Source organism: Canis lupus, chromosome 8 (assembly GCF_003254725.2).
Source record: "Canis lupus dingo isolate Sandy chromosome 8, ASM325472v2, whole genome shotgun sequence".
NCBI classification, from domain to species: Eukaryota; Metazoa; Chordata; class Mammalia; order Carnivora; family Canidae; genus Canis; species Canis lupus.
In genome coordinates, this window is record NC_064250.1 from 47,949,483 (window position 1) to 47,967,304 (window position 17,822).

The window sequence follows — 17,822 nt, forward strand, 5'->3', positions numbered from 1 at the left end:
AGAATAACAGTAGTAATAGTAAAGTAATACTCCCCACCCTGATTGAGCCACTTATGATAGGCCAAACACTACACTGTTTATATGTGTTAGCCTAAGTAGTTGTCCCCATGACAACTTGGTAAAATAAACACTATTATTCTCATTTTACAGATTAAGAAACACACACACACACACACACAAGCTGAATTTGGAAAGTTAACCTGAACATCTTCCAGCTGGTTAAGTGACAGAGCTGAGACTCAAGTCTGTGCCTAACTCTGAAACCCAATGTTCTAAGCCTAACAACACTAAATCATGACAAAAAATGGAGTCATGGCAATAGTGAGGTGTTTGGGAAGAGGAGAAAGATTAAAAAAAAAAAAACAGGTAAAAGAAAGTATGAAAAACATTACTTAATCTTACTGTGAGGAATCCCACCAGGAGATTAAAATTAGAAAAATAAATGCTTATGGCCCCTTTTAAAAATCTTTTGAAATAAAAATAAAACATGACAAAGGAAAATGGAATGCAGTACCAATTATCTAATGCAGAAATATCACTTGCTTACTAAAAGATCCTGGGCCAGTTGCTTAATACTACAGTCCTTTGGCTCACATTGCCTACAAAAGGTGGGGGAGAGGGAACACTTGAAAGTACCTGCCTCAAGGGAATGTCAGAAAATTGACTAACATACCTATTCTAAAATTCTTTGCTTTTTTTAGGAGCCTAAAGATTTGTGATTATAATGCCAAATATATTTTAACCCTGGCACTGGAGATGAGTGATGAAAAAATCACTTCCTAGAAACAGAGAATTGATTTCTTCATTCTCAAAGGTGCTCTGGGTGGGGGGCAGAGGAAGTATTCTAACTGCAACTACGCACTTCAGCAGTGATTCCTTGCTGAAAAGGTTTAGATGCTGGTTACTGAGTCCATGTTCTGTATCCCAATAACAAGTGAGTCTTAACTAGTCTATGGTCTTACCTTGAAACGAGGGCCCATGTTCTGGGAACGAAGGGGGGTACTTCTATTCACCAAAGCAGGCAACTTTTGGCACCATTCACCTCGTCCTCCAACCTCCACAGGAAAGAGAATTGCTGCAAGGTCAACGGAAAGTGTCTGTCCATTGGACATTCACTGAGGCTGTGTCACGGAAGCAGAGGGTCAATATTTCTGGAATGGACTGGATGAATTCCAGGATGGAGAAATTGAGCCCCAACACTATTATCCTGGACTTCTCTCTAGTGCAGGGTGCATTCGACTGCCAAAGGATGCATCTGTCCTCTTGTCCCAGGATCCTACTCAACAGAGAAAAAAGTGTCAGTGGAAGAAGTTTTTATTTCTGAAAGAGAATCCCCAGAAAACAACAAAGAGGAGGTAGATAGGATGGGCAGAGGAAATCCTGGGACACTAAAAATAAATAAGGCCTGGTAAACTCGGAGTGGGCTTTCCCAACTAAAACTCCACACACATAAAAAAGGCCAGTGGCAACCTCATTGCCTTAACTATGTCACTCCCCAAAAGGAAACTACAGCACTTCAGTTGATTCCAATCCTTCAAGAGAAGTTAGCAAGGCACAGATTTAAAAAGTGAGCCTCATCACTTATCACATGCCCAGTTCCAGTTTAATGGGACTGGAGCATAGGGTGTGGGGGTATGATGAAGAGAAATGAGACCACAGGATAGGTGGGGACACATTACAGAGGGCCTTATTATGCCACAGAAGCAATCAAAGTAATATTCAGTTCGAAAGGAGAAACCACCCAAAAGCTTTAAAACCTATGTCCCTGTGCAGTCTGCTCCCTTTGCACCCATGGCTGCATTTCTAAGACATGGTGAAACAACACTGACTTTATTTTTTAAATAGTAAAATTTACTGACCAGGAAAAAAAGTCTGTGAACTTTCAAGATAAAGTCACTAAGTAAAGTCTAGTAAAGTCAGTGTGTAACTCAAAGACATTTGAGTTATAATCATTTATAAACTAAATATAGCAGAAGAGGGATTATGGCAAAGCACACACAAACAACCACCATAAAACAAATAAGAAGCTACTCATCATTACAAAAAAAGATTATCTTTCCACATGGTGGGAACCGTGCTCAGTTCGTCATCTATATTAACTCACAACCTCAGGTCAAATAGAATTATCCCCATTTTACAGATGAGGAAACTGAAGTACCTTCTCAAGATTATGTACCATAAGTAGTAGAGCTAAGTCAAACCCAGACAACCTGGACCCAGAATCCATGCTTTTAATGACTACCCTACTGCCTCCCTCCCCTGGGAAACCAAGAAAGAAAACCCACAGTGCTAGTAAGAACAGCAGAATGGAATGAGTGAAGGCCAGCAGATCAAACAAGTTAGCAAACTTTTATAATTAAAAATAAACAAGTATATGTATTTATTTTAAAATATGGTGACAGAATTGCCAAGTATATGAGCCAAAAACTGGGTCAACTAGCAACTGGAATCAGCTTAAAGGAGCCACAAACAAGATAAGTTACATAAACTATAGGAGCTCCACTTGAATGCTATCTAAGCATTAAAAAATGACACCTTTTAAGGAATAAAGAAAGAAATTTCCCACAAATAAAATGCTAAATAAAAAGCAAGCACAAAATTATTTATATAGCATGAGCCCAATTTTTAAAATGTTACATTACATACAAAAGACTAGACGGAACAACATAGAAATATTTAAAGTCGTCATGTCTTGGTGTACGGAATTATAAATAATTTTTATTTTCTGCCTCTTACAGTGTTTTCCAAATTCTTACTGATGTAAGAACCTATTAAAAGTTTCTACTTCTGGAAAACAAATAACTTATGGGGAGAGAACAGGCAAGTTATCCTTTTTCAAATAAGAGTATAAGAAATTAGCTAAAAATAATAGAATGTACTGAAATTTTATTTCTATTCATTATAATCTTAGTAGGTCTCCAGCCCTGTAATCAGCCATTTAGTTATTAAATTAAATAACTCCTAGTTCTTTCTTTAAGTAGTTTTGTTTTGTTTTGTTGTTTTTTTTAAGATTTTATTTACTAGAGAGAGAAAAAAAGAGAGAGGGAAGGAACAGGGGCAGAGGGAGAAGTAGAAGCAGATTCCCAGCTAAAGAGACAGCATCCCAATGCACGGGGCTTGATCCCAGGATCCTGGAATCATGACCTGAACCAAAGGGAGATGCTTAATCAACTGAGCCACCTAGGTGTCCAAATAACTCACGGTTCTAACATCATTTTTACTGCACCCCACCATGAACCTACTACCCATGATAATGCTTCATTCAGTGTCTCTAGTAAGCCTCAAAATTCAAATCAAGCACCATCCCCCTTCCGGGTCCGATTCTCAGGCCCCTGTGAGGACTGCCCCCATGCCACGCAGACCCTATCACTTGCTCCTCTGTGATACTCCTATGTTGAAAATACCTCTATTATAACATGTATTAGCCTGTATTTGTTGTATTGTATAGTAGTCTCTCCTAATGAATTCAGGGATCTCTAAGGATACTGACTGGGTCTTACTCATCTTTGTCTCCTAGTAGCTAGTATGCTATTCAGTTTATTTCCATCTGTACTTTGATAAGGGCCCTCAAGTGATTCCTACACACATTAAAGTCTGAGAAGCTCGGTCTAAGCTATAGAGCAGTCCCTCCGAGAAGCGACCCGATATTCGGTATCTCTAACGGACTCACAGGGAGTGTTGATGCTGCTGGTTTACAGATCATGCTTTTGGGAGCAAAGGTCTAGGGCAGGAGTTGGCAAACTACAGCCTGTAGGCCAAGTCCAGACAGCTGCTTTTTTTAGAAAAAAAAAAAAAAAAAAGGTGAACACAGCCAAGTTCATTCCTTTACATATGATCTATGACTGCTTTTGCACAAGAGCAAAGTCGAGTAGCTGCAGAAACTCGTGGTCTATAAAGTTTTCCTATCTGACCCTTTACAAAAAAAAAGTTTACCAATCTCTAGAATAGAGGTCTTAGTCTTAAAGCTACATAACTGCTTAATATAAATGAACTCATTTTTATAAATCAAAAAAAGCATAAAATCATTTTCTTCTAGTTCTACTGTCCCCTCTTAGGAAAAGAGCTATAAAACTTGCAACATTATGCAAATATTTCTCCTGGCTAATTTCAACTGTTATTTAAAAGTTTTATGCCTCCCATACCCCAAGTAGGAATTTTATACAATCATTTCCCCAAAGTACATGTTTCCTACAATTACGCTTGCATTTTATCAAGGCTATAATTTCCTAAAACCAGTACCTCAAGGACCAATACCATATCCAGGTTTCTAAAATTATTACAATATATATTACTGACTCAGGGTCTACTTTTAAACTACTATAAAAAGCCATGAAAAAAAATGATGTGAAAGTCCACTTTGGAATTCTGGTGAATAAAGAAAAGCAGCAATGGCAGCACACAATCACCCAACTATCACCCACAGAGTCCGACAAAGAAAGATGAGAAAAAGAAAGATGTTGGCTTTAGAAAATGTAGTCTTCAGGATTCTCTATACAGAAGCACCAGCCACAAGCCCAGGAAAATCAAATCTTAAAAAAAAACAAATCATTCAATTAAAAGAGGCCCACAGTTTAGAGTGATCTAAGTAGGTTCCAAGAAACAAAGTGTGCCATCAGATACTTCAGATTATTAGTTTACGTTTTCCTTTGCTTAATTTCAGCCTTGGTTTATTCTCCACCAAATCCCACCATAAGAGATCACCCTCCCCCATCGAGTTTATTCTCGTGAGATATTTATACAGTTGTGTATTCCTGCTATCTCAGTTCAGCCAAGTTATACGGTTTTCATTTATATTCTTCCCTCATCAGTCAGCCCCTCCAGTCTCTTAATCATTCCTGTGGGTCTTCTGTGAACTCTCTCCAACTGGTCCCCAGTGATCTGGTAATGAGGTGCCTCCAACTGACTGCAGCCTTCCAGAAACAGCCTTGTTAGAGCAAAGATGAGCTCACCCTCCTCAGTTCCATGACATAATACTCCTGAGTAGATAATCCCCCACATCACAGCAAGCTAGCATACTGCCATATTAGACTATAACCCCATTCCATGCTTCCCAGATTTGGGCATTGGAGCATGTCAATGTGCTGGAAGCCAGAGGGTAAATGGCACAAGTTCCTGCAGCAACCATTCACTGGATGATGAGGTAGGTGGGAAGAAAAAAGTATTTTCATCTTAAAACACTCATACATAATGGAATAGGATGCAAAATTTGCATTAATTTCTAAAATATGGGTATGTTCATAATATTCAGATACTTGATACTGGAGGCAGAAAAGCTGCTTGGGGCTCTACTCCCAACCCCTAAGGAGTTACATGTCCACTATCCTCTACCACCAAAGGTACTTAACTGCAAACTTTGAAAAGCACTACATTCCCCACTCAACTTATGGTTCATTACTCCACTACCACCCATCCCATATACCCACATTTTAAATAAAATTTTTTTCTGCTATGTTCCCCCATCCCTGGATATCTGTATTTTCTTTTTGCCTAACATAATTTGATAAAACATTGTTTTTAGCAAATTCACTGTAATTCACTGACTATAATCTGCCAACATTTTCAGGTTCTTCTGTAAGGTTCATTCTTCATTCATTTCATATTTCTTGAGCATTTGCTATCTGCTAGATAGTGTGCTAAAAGCTAAGGTAACAAGGATAAATAAGACAGGGTCTTTTCTTACCTTGGATGAACTCTGTCCAAGGTGGGAGATGGACAATACAATGTGGCAAGTAACACAAAAAAAGGAATAAACAATATGTGGAGGGCAAAGGGAAGAGAAAGGTAACTGCCTGAGAGTGGTTAAGTAATGACAAGAGAGACAGCAGAGCTATTACTTAAGACTGAGCAAACATTTGCAAGGCAGACATAAAAGGACTAGTACTCTAGGCAGAAAAAAACAGCATAGGCCAAAGTTGAGTCAAGAAAGGGAGTGAAGAAAAAAAAAATGAAAGGGAGTGAAGAAAAAGGTCAGCATTATGAAAGCAAAGAGTTTAGAAAGACCACCTGGGGCAAACTAAGGTGACTGGTTCTCAGCACTGTATGGTAAAGTGCTCAGGAGCATGACTCTTAACTACTGAGTAATCTTGGACAAGCTACTTCTCTTCGGTTGCCTTGGATATAAAATGGAGGTGTCCTAAGAAAAGGAAGGAACTCAGCTGCTCTTGAGTGCAAGATACGGTGCATAAGACAAAGGACTGGAAGAGGCTGGAAACTGGCCGCAGGTGATTGGCAGGATATGGCTTTACGTGCAAACCAGGCTGCCAGCTTATGATGGTAGTTTGTGTCCAGGCCACGATGGCAGCCCAGCCGGCAGTAAATTATGAAGATGGCACTGAGTGTACCTGAGAGACTAACTGGTTTTCCAGAGAAATCTTATTTGGAAACAACCACAGCAACAATCCAAAATACCGAGTGTTCTGTTTTTTTCTCAAGAGTGATGATAAACAAATCTACCTTTACTAAGAACCCACTAAGCGCCCCCACTGTTTGAAGTGCTTTACTTATTATCTCATTTAACTAGCAGCAATCACATAAGGTATCACATAAGGTATTGTTAGCCATGTTTTATGGACTAGGACACAGAAGCACAGAGAGTTAAAATAACCTGCCCATTGTCACCCAGTTGACGAATGAAAGAGCCAGGCAGTGAGATTCCAGAGCCTACACTCAACCAGGAACACTGATGTGTCAAGAACCCCAAGAAAGGGGGAAAAAAAAAAAAAAGATTCTTGGGATAGGAAGAATGAGAGTTCAAGAAATACCCTGGAAATTTCAAAGAATATGACTTCCTTTTAGACTTTAAGCAATCACAACCAAAAAAAAAAAAAAAAAAACAAGAGATGTTTTTTTAACTAAGGGAGAATGAGGATCACACATTAAAAGAGACTGAAGAGGAGGATAGATCAATCAATGGCTGAGAGTCAAGGAAAATGCTGGTCCAAGGGAGCAGCCGGCACTGGCCGCAAGGCTCGTGGGGGGTGGGGAGGCTAGAGTATGCATTGTTTCCCAGTTAGAGGCAACAGGATTAGTGACCTGTGAGGTCAAAAAGATAAAAGAGAGCAAGAAGCCAAGGACAAATCGGGATTTTTTATGCTTGGGAGCCTGGATGAATGATGGTGGTGAATTAAGGAGGCAAAGCCAATGCTTAGGGAAAGATAATGAGTACAGAACTAAGTCTGAAGTGTCTATGAGATATCCAGGTGAATATATTTACAAGACAAATAGAACTAAGCATCTGAAGCTATGGAGATACCAGTATCTTGAGGGCAGTTAAAAGACACAGGAAATAAAAAGCACTGTCATGCAAAACAAGTAGACCAAGAAAAAGAACAATTATAGAACCCTGAAGGGATCAACCTTAAATGTACTCCTCAACCCCCCAAAAAGGAGGTAGTAAAGAGTGAAAAGAAACAATCAGAGAAGAGGAAAAAACTGTATAAGTGGTTACCTGGAGGCAAAAGGAAGTGAGTATTCTAGAAACTGGTGGTCACAGTATTAGAACCAGTAAAGAGTTAGGCCAAACCCTAATCAACCACAAGGTTTTTCCCCTTGATTATTTGGAACTATGATTCTCTAATCAAGCAACTCCAAATAAAATGTGTATCTTATTTCCACCTACTCTCATTAATAATAATAGTCTTTTAGCCTAAACTTGACCCAACTTGATAACTAGTAAGCTCTTTGCAACTCAATTCAGGGATATTGATTATTCCAAAATTATTATTTTTTATTCCAAAATTATTTTAGTGTCTATAACAAATTCAGATCTGAATTAATCTGAGTCCAGTCTCTAATCCTGCAGAAATCACTGGCAAAAAAAAATATTGCCAAAATCAGCTGTATTGACATATAGCTTATATATAGTAAAAGTCACCAATTTATTTTTTTTTATTTATTTTTATTTATTTTTAAAAGTCACCAATTTAAAGCAAACAATAAGAGCTTTGACAATTTTCTGAGGTTATGATATAAAACATAATCATGATACAGAACTTTCATCATCCTAAAGTTTTCTCATGATCCCCTTGTGCAACCACTGATGTGCTTCCTATCACTACAGTTTTGCCTTTTCCATGTGCCAAATGGCATCATACACAAAATGAAGTCTTTTGTGTGGCATTTCTTCTTCAATATGTTTTAGATCCATATACGTCATTACACGTAGCAGCAGTTCATTTCTCTTTACTGCTGTGTAGTAGTCCATTATAATACAATTCCTTCACCAGTTGAAGGATTTGATTCTATCCAGTTTGGGGCTATTATGGATAAAGATGCTATGAACATTCAACTATAAGTCTTGTGTGGACACATGTTTTCATTTCTCTTGGGTAAACAGCTAAAAGAGTGCTGGGTCACATGATAAGTATATATTTAACTTATAAGAAAGTGTTACACTGTTTTCCAGAGCATCTGTATCATCTTGCATTTCTACCAGCAATGTATGAGACCTCCAGTTGTTCACATTTGCCAAAAGTGAATATTGTCGGTCTTTTAAATGTTATAATTCTAAAGCAATCCAATGAGATACAACTGCAAATATTTACGTACTCAACTTAATGTAGTTAATAACAAACATAAAGGAAGAAATCAATAATAGTATAATAGTAGGGGACTTTAACACCCCACCTACATCAATGGACAGATCATCCAAAAAGAGAATCAGTAAGGAAACAGTGGCTTTGAATGATACACTGGACCAGATAGATTTAAGAGATATATTCAGAACATTCCATCCTAAAATAGCAGAATATGAATCCTTCTCAAGTGCACATGGAACATTCTCCAGAATAGATCACATAGTAGGCCACAAAACAAGTTTCTCAACAAATTCAAAAAGATCAAAGTCATACCATGCATCATTTCTGACCACAATGCTATAAAACTAGAAATCAACCACAAGAAAAAAATCTGGAAAGAGCACAAATACATAGAGGTTAAAAACATTCTACTAAATTTTACCCATTCTAGTAGGTGTGAAGTGGTCCCTCAATCTGGTCTTATCTGCATTTCCATAGGGACTAACAATATGGAAAGTATATTTTCATGTGCTCATTGGCTATTTGTGACACTTCATTGGCACTCAAATTTTTTGCATTTTTTAAAATGAAGCTGTTTGTCCTCTTACTACTTAGTTTTAGAATTCTTTTTTTTTTTAAGATTTTATTTATTTATTCATGAATAATAGAGAAAAGCAGAGACATAGGTAGAGGGAGAAGCAGGCTCCCTGATGCAGGACTTGATCCCAGGACCCCAGGATTACCACCTGAGCCAAAGGCAGACACTCAACCACTGAGCCATCCAGGTGCCTCAGTTGTTAGAATTTTTTATTTTGCAAACAAGTCCTTTACTAGATATATGTTTGACAAAGATTTTCTGTGATTTGTTTTCAACATTTTCTCAATAGTGCTATTTACAGAATTAAAGTTTTTCACTTGATGAGATCCAACTTATCAATCATCCTCTTTTATAGTTTGTGTTTTTTATAGTCTAACTCAAGGACACAAAATTTCTTCTAGAAACTTTATCCAAAGTTTCACAAACGAAAATTTCTTGTTAAGATATTTAACAAGAGTACACGTGAAAAAATGCTCAAGAGGGATGCCTGGGTGGCTCAGCGGTTGAGCGTCTGTCTTGGCTCAGGGCATGATCCCAGACTGGGGATCACCCCACACCAGGCAGACACAGACAGAGGGAGAAAGCAGGCAATGGAGCACTCTCCCTCTGTCTGTGTCTCTGCTCATGTTCTCTCTGTGTCTGTAAAATAAATAAATAAATCTTTTTTTTTTTTTTTATAAATAAATCTTTAAAAAAAAAAAAGTAGAACTACATGACCCAGTAATTCCACTTCTGGATATTTACCTGAAGAAAATGGAAATGAATTCAAAAAGATATATGCACTACTATGTTTACTGCAGCATTATTTACAATAGCCAAGACATGGAAGCAAACCAAGTGTCTGTCAATAGATGAGTAGATAAAGAAGATACTTTGCATGTGTATATATATGTAAACATACACATAAATATACACATACCATATCTTCTTGATATTATATATACATACACATACAAACACGTATATGTAATGAAATATCACTCAGTCATAAAAAAAGAATGAAATCCTGCTATTCATAGCAACATGGATAGACTCCTAGAGGGTATTATGCTAAGTGAAATAAGTCATACTGTAAAAGACAAATACCATATGATTTCACTTATATGCAGAACAAACATAAATAGACTCATAAAATAGAGAACAAGCTGATAGCTGCCAGAGGGGAGGGGTGTGAGTGGATGGGTGAAAATAGGTTTAGGAGATTAAGAGGTACAGCCTTCAAGTTACAAAATAAATTAAGGCACCAAGATGAAAAATACAATATTGTTGACTATATTCCCTAAGCTGTAATATCTTTGCGTGGTAACAGATAGTAACTACACTTATCATAGTAGGCATTTCATAATGTGTATAATTGCCCAATCATTATGTTGTACCTAATACATACACAATATATGTCAACTATAATTTAAAAATACAAAATATATTTTTAACAAGTTTCTTAAGCTCCTGCATGCCCTTTATCTCCTTATTTACTCAGTTTTTTTATTATTGCTTTGTTTCTTTCAAATTCAACTCTCCACATTACCAACTCTCCAGCATTTCAGTTACAGTCTGTTTTAGAATTGTGAAAGATTTTTTTTTAATCTTTTAACAGGTCTCTCCTTACTCTGCAAACTAATAAAAGGCATTTCTAAATGGAGCCAACGTTTTAGTTCCTCAGTTCTCTTCAAATTGACATAACCCTCTGGACCCCTGATGCTGGGTCTTAACATGACAACAACAAAATTCCAAAACCCAGAGCTTGTGACTGCAGGTTAAGCCAAGGACAATGAATCTACTTGCCCTTCTGGTTCTGAAGAGAAGCTTTTACAAGCTTACTCTCACCTGAGAGGAGGCTGGAAACCGTTCCCTTATCATTCACTGGTTAAAAGAAAAGTTAGGCTTATCAAGGTGAAGCTGACAGAGACCAAAGTGATTTTCCATTTCTGGATTCAATATGGATTCTCTCTGTTGCACCATTCTCTTTAAAACAAACCAGAGTTCATCAGCCTTGAAATGAAGAGCACATGTGAAAGTGCAGTTTAAAGATTTTTATTTATTCATGAGACACAGAGAGAAAAGCAGAGACACAGGCAGAGGGAGAAGCAGGCTCCCTGCTGGGAGCCTGAAGCAGGACTTGATTCCAGGACTCTGGGATCATGCCCTGAGCCAAAGGCAGATGCTCAACTGCTGAGCCACCCAGGTGTCCCGAAAGTGCATTTTAGATTCAACTGCTCCTTGGAATAGGCTTTGCCATTCTCAGCAAAGCTCAGAGAAAGGAGGAAAAAGTGATTCAAAGCTAGAGTGAGCAAAACAGGGAAACCAGGGTCAATGTATCATTGCTCATTTTGTAACTTCCTGGGACATCTGGAGAAAAAAAATAGGAAACTGGCCCATCTCTGCCCTATAGTAGTCTTTCATCTACGTCAAGAAAACAGCGGCTTCAATTTACAACTCTCTCCTAGTATGATGTTTTTTTCTTATTTACCAAACTAACTCTGCTGGGCCTGAGCCACAGAATTAGGACAGGCCCCTGTGTTCCCATCCCATGGCAGCTTTTATGCTTAGGTGACCCTGGGCCACTGAATCTTGGCTATAACAGGAAAATTTTAAAACGAATTCCCTGAATCTGACAAGCCGTCTCCCTCAATAAGTCTAGGAAGGTGTTATTTCATTAACTGTGCATGAAGTAGCAGGCAAACAGCCAGATCTACAGCCCAGTGGGATGAATCTAGAGTCATCACACATGTATTTAAAAGCTAACAAAATTTCTACCTCTACTGCCATCTATACTACTGTTATTTTTAGAGAAAATAATTTACATAATCAGAAAAAAAAGGCTATCTTAAATGAGCATTATACAGTTCTTTAAGATTCCAGGAAGAAAAACTCAACTAGCCACAGAAATGGCAAACCAAGATGGCTCAATCAAAAGGAGAAACTCAACTCTTACATAGTATTAAAACAAAACTTTTGTTGACCTAATAATCAATGTTACCAAACAAGAAAAAAAATGAGTGGGAAATATCAGAAAGGGAGACAGAACATGAGAGACTCCTAACTCTGGGAAACAGAACAAATGGATGGTGGAAAGGGAGGTGGGGGTGACTGGGTGACGGGCACTGAGGGGGCACTTGATGGGATGAGCACTGGGTGTTATGCTGTATGTTGGCAAATTGAACTCTAATAAAAAACAAATTAAAAAAAAAAACAAGATGTGAATTTCTTCAAATGTGTATTAAAAGTCAAACTTGGGCAGCCCGGGTGGCTCAGCGGTTTAGCACCGCCTTCAGCCCAGGGCATGATCCTGGAGACCTGGAATCGAGTCCCGCATCGGGCTCCCTGCATGGAGCCTGCTTCTCCCTCGGCCTGTGTCTCTGCCCCTCTGTCTCTGAAGAATAAAAAAATAAAATCTTAAAAAAAAAAAAGTAAAACTTATGTTGGACCCTGAGGATTCCAAAATGAATAAGGTGGTCCCTGACCCTTAGAAACATACAGTTTAATAAAGAAGACAAGTAAACCAACTGGTGACAGTTCTGTGTAGTAATGCCTATGAAGTGAGCACATGGTGTCAGTGGAGCCTCTCAATCAAGATTAGCTCTTAGCTTCTCAGGAAACTTCATACAACCCTCCTGGGAGCAAAGCCAACTCTTCCACTGAGTTAACAGTGTTTTGGGAATTAAGGAGGTATAAAACACTACCTACACAGTATTGTCTATTCTCATGGTCAAATGACTTCCTCTCTTCAGCAGTGGTCAGAGGGGATTCCTGAACCACATACACGGCAGAGAAAAAGTTCACATGGTGAACTTTTATTGCTCACCTATTTATCAAATTGCACATGGTCTAATACAATGTGGTATCCTGATTTGGATCTTAGAACAGAAAAAGGCACTTAGTGGAAAAACTTGTAAAGTCCAAATAAAGTTGTAGTTCAGTTCATGGTATTGTACCAAAGTTAATTTCTTAGACGTGACAAAAGTACCATGGTTACCATTAGGGGAAAAGCTGGGTGAAAGATATATAGAAATTCTCTCTACCATCTTTGCAACTTTTCTATAAACCTAAAATTACTCCAAAATAAAATGTGATTTTAAAAAGTTACATCCAGTTCCCCACTTTACATTCTCATTCCCCGCTAGGATTCTGATCATGCCTCCCTAATCCATACCCCAATCCAGTTAATGCTTGGTTAAAACATTTTTTTCAAATCTTTTTCAATCTTTTCTATAAACCATTTATGTAACCCAGCTGGGTGTCCTTCTTCACCCAGACATGAGAAACTAGATCATATTTGGGAGATTTTAACTGTTTTTTTCTTCTTAATAGCTTCACCACATACACCAGGGGGTATCCTTGGAGTGGAACCTCTCTAAGTGGACAAAAAGAGGAGTTAAAATAACCTGGGCTGGATCTCTGGATAAGAGCAAGAAGACTCTACAGAAAATATATGTTGTATATTATTAGATTACCTTTACCTTATCTCTGGCCAAAAAGGATTATGACTAGAAAATACAATGAACAGATGTTGACTACTAGCATCTCAATACTAATAGGCAAACTGCACTGAAATGATGCTGCAGCAAGAAGCTCTGCAAAACATTGTGCAAATTTTTCAACTATTCAAGGTAACAAAAGTTTGTATTAAAATCATATGTGTGGCTCCTGGGTAGCTCAGTTGGTTAAACGACTCTTGATTTTGGCTGAGGTCATGATCTCAGGGTTGTGAGACTGAATCCTGTGTCCAAGCTTGATGTGGAGCCCTCTTGAGATTCTCTCTCTCCTTCCTTCCATCAATTAAAAAAAACTCATATAGTGCTGTTCAATTCAGGCTAAATGACAAAACATCTATTTACCAGGACCATTTGGTTTCTGATAATTAAGTGAATACTCATCCATATTAAACCATAACTTGTAGGACAGGTTTCAAGAGTTCCACAAGGAAAACATGGTGATATAATACCAACCATATCAAGGCCTCAAAGTATGTATGTGCTCATGCTCATGGGCGCACACACGTGCACACACGCGCACACACACATGCATATGTACATATACACAAGCTGCAATAAGGCTAAATAACCTCAAAAGTTTGAAAACTACTATATAAAAGAATATTAGTGAAGGCTAAACATTCATGAACCTTCAAAGAAAAAGAAACCAAAGAAAGATAATTGAAATTTATTTTTTTTAATTTTTATTTATTTATGATAGTCACACAGAGAGAGAGAGAGAGAGAGAGAGGGGCAGAGACATAGGGAGGGAGAAGCAGGCTCCATGCACCGGGAGCCCAATGTGGGATTTGATCCCAGGTCTCCAGGATTGCGCCCTGGGCCAAAGGCAGGCGCCAAACCGCTGCGCCACCCAGGGATCCCTAAACCTATTTAATAACTAACGTCGTTGGCACTGATGGGGGCACTTGATGGGATGAGCACTGGGTGTTATTCTATATGTTGGAAAATTGAACACCAATAAAAAAATAAATTTATATATATATAAAAACTAATGTTTAAAAAGTAAAATGATATACTAGAATCTGTTAAGCTCATTAAGTATTTGTTATATGGTTATGTTGTGATAATTAAATATATACATTAAAGATTTTATATATTTATTCATGAGAGACACAGAAAGAGGCAGAGACATAGGCAGAGGGAGAAGCAGGCTCCCTGTGGGGAGCCTGATTCAGGACTCGATCCCAAGACCCCAGGGTCATGACCTGAGCCAAAGGCAGATGCTTAACCACTGAGCCACCCAGGCACCCCAATAATTAAATATATATTACACAACAGTACTCTGACCTGGACCACTTCCATAAAGATGAACAGGTAGAGTAATTCCTGTGAAAGAGTTCAATTTGCATACCTCTGTTGAACAATCTACCATAATATATGTGTTCACCAGTCTATCTCCAATACAGATCTGAGCTCTTCAAGACTAACCAGTCCACTGCCTAGAGCAGAACGGGCCCTTAATACATGCCTTCTGAATGAAGGCACGTGCAGCACTAATGTACCTCTGAGGTATCCTTATGAGCCAATTTGGTATCAACACCTTAGGAGCAGAACATGCTGTATACCATGTGACATATTTAGGAGACAGTCAAGTTAACTGAAAAATAATTAATGGCAACTAATGTTGAAAAAAACTTATATCACATCGGACATAAAAATAAGTGTATAAACTGTAGCTTGAAAATGAAGAAAATATCTGTGAATTAGTTTTTTCCCCTTGAAGGCCACCAAAGTCAATCTATCTTTAACTTTCTAACATTGAAACATAAGAGTTTTAAAAGAATCTTTCATTAATCCATAATTTTATAAAGAAATTTGTTATTAACTTAGATTGGTAAGTAAGACCAATTAGTGAATGGAATGAAGTCCAAGCCCAATTATGTGTTCAAAACTGTGGGTTGAATGCCTTAAAAAATTCTTTCTCTTCAAGACTGCAGAAAAATACAAAACAACTTTCTTGACTGCTGAGAAGGACTAATAGTATTTCTTTTTCTCACAAGTATGTAATCAAAAGCAATTACTTTCTGCCCCCCCCATTGCCATCAAAGCATGCTATACCTCAGTACTTTAATTTTAGACTATAAGAATGTCAGATTGCAATCAAATTACAATTTAACAAAAACATTTTTTTTATGTTCTCATTCCCTGTGGTGTTCCTACACCAATTTAGCTCCCTCTCAAATATTAACAAGGAAACAAGAAAATGCTCAAAATAGATACTACAAGTTACTTGTTTTTAAAAAAGTTTATTATTGTTCATGGATTCCAAAATTCATGGCACAAATTACCAGGAGAGTGTTTTCTGTCAACAGCTGAACTTACATGTGAATTACTTTTTAATTATATGCAGTTTTTCCTTTGACCCCAACTATATACTGGTCAGTGCCCTTATGTTTAAAATAAACAACTGGTCATGTTCACTTGAAAAGGTTTTTGCCTAATCACCAAGGGGTTCTAGTGCATCAAAAAAGTGGTTGCTCTCAGTTCTACCCATGAATGACAGCTTGCAGACAAGCTGTTTTGATGAGATTAGGAACTTCTGACCGCAAATGAGGTAAAAAAAAGGTACACATGTTATCAGCAGACGGTTCAATAATAAAACTGTTTCAACATCAAAAACTCAAGAGCCTACAAAGTCAGATATGTGAACGACAAAGCTATCTAAAATACCTATGAGCTGAAAAGAAAAAGAAGAAATATGTTTATACAGAAATCAACATGACAAATCATCCTGCAACTGAGCGTTTCAACTGAAAACTTCATAAGGTTCTTGAAGATATCAACACATTCAAGTTCCAAAACAGAGCAACTATATTAAAATACGAACAGCATAAAATTCAAATGTCACCACATGTTGGAAGACATACACTAATAATAGAAAACACTTTAATAGGGTTTATTTGTGGTAGGCACTGTTCAAGGGACTTCACATTTTTATTCATTTAGTCCTGATAACATCCCTATGAGACAGGTACTATTAAGATTATATCTCCACTTTACAGATGAAGGAACTAAGGCACAGATAGATTAATTCACCCAATGTCATACTGCTAGTAAGAGGCAGAGCAGGAGTTTAATTCCATTAGTCAGACTCCAAAGTTCATGTTAACCAATGCACTGTGTTTTATGCAATAGCCAGCTTAAAAAAAAAAAAAAAAACCTAATAACCTTTTTGGATTTCAAACATTAGAATAGTTTTGTGCAAGATGAAAAGTACACAGGCTTCGGAATCAAATCAAACCCGAACACACTGCTAGGCAATGTCAAGCCTCGGCTATTCCACATGTAAACGGATGATACTTAAGTTACTGTGAAGGTCAAAGAAGATAATAGAATTAAAGTGCCAAGTACATATACAAGATAGAGGTTCTTAAGTTCACAGACATCTAGAGAGTCCACGGACGGGTTTCAGTCTCTGAGTCTCATCAATTGCATGAAAAATGTTGTTATGTAGCCTTTTTTTTTTTTTTTTTTCAAAGAATCGTCCCTGGCGGTCCACAAACCTTCAAGGGTTACCTGATCTCCGAAGGCTAAGAACCACCGAAGTACACAGCGGCTACTCAAAAAAAAAAAAAAAAATTCTCTTTCCCTTCTTATCCTCAAAAACCATTCCTTTTCCATTAAGGGTGATAAATAAACCAAGGCTTTCCAATAAATGTCAATTATCCCCTCGCCATTTTCCTGGTTTGGTAATTTAGTAACATATGCAAGCTTATGCCCCAATTTTCTAGAGATGGTCTAAAAAGTAGGCGATGATTCATCCCTCTCTGCACCGACCCAAGTACACGGTATTCACTCGAGAGAATCGTGAGAATCGTGCACCCAGCTGCACGAAGCACCGTGTCAGCTAGGACAACAGAGTAGGCACTACAGCTTCCCAGCTGCACCGTAGAGACCTGACACCCCCAGCGCTGAGGGATGAGGAGAATGTGTTTCCCTAAAGTACTGGAAAACCGAGAATTCCGTCCCCCCGCCCCGACCCCCTGTCCTGCCTCTCCGGAACTCTGATGCAGGCGAGGTCCTCGGGGCACTGCTCCGAGCTAGAGCGGTGGTGGAGAGGAACGTTACCCGAGCAGCGAGGCGAAGTCCCAGAAGTGCTGCCCGGGGCGACGCCGCAGTACCCGGGACGAGACTGGCTCAAGATCCTCCCAGTACAGATCTCGGTTCGGGCTGGGAACCGGCTCCAAGCTCTTCCGTTTCCCAAAGCGGCTT

The 17,822-nt window shown here is 38.3% G+C and overlaps 1 protein-coding gene across 3 annotated transcripts in view; it reads right to left on the reverse strand.

Annotated features, from left to right (window-relative positions):
• Positions 1-17,817, reverse strand: part of AREL1 (apoptosis resistant E3 ubiquitin protein ligase 1) — a 42,227-nt gene extending 24,410 nt beyond the window's left edge. For all 3 annotated transcript variants that reach the window (XM_025443930.3, XM_025443929.3, XM_025443928.3), the window contains exons 1-2: positions 17,679-17,817; positions 963-1,276 (exon numbers count right to left, since the gene is read on the reverse strand). The gene's annotated coding sequence lies outside the window, so the exon portion shown is untranslated. The remainder of the gene's footprint in view (positions 1-962; positions 1,277-17,678) is intronic.
• Positions 17,818-17,822: the final 5 nt, after the last annotated feature.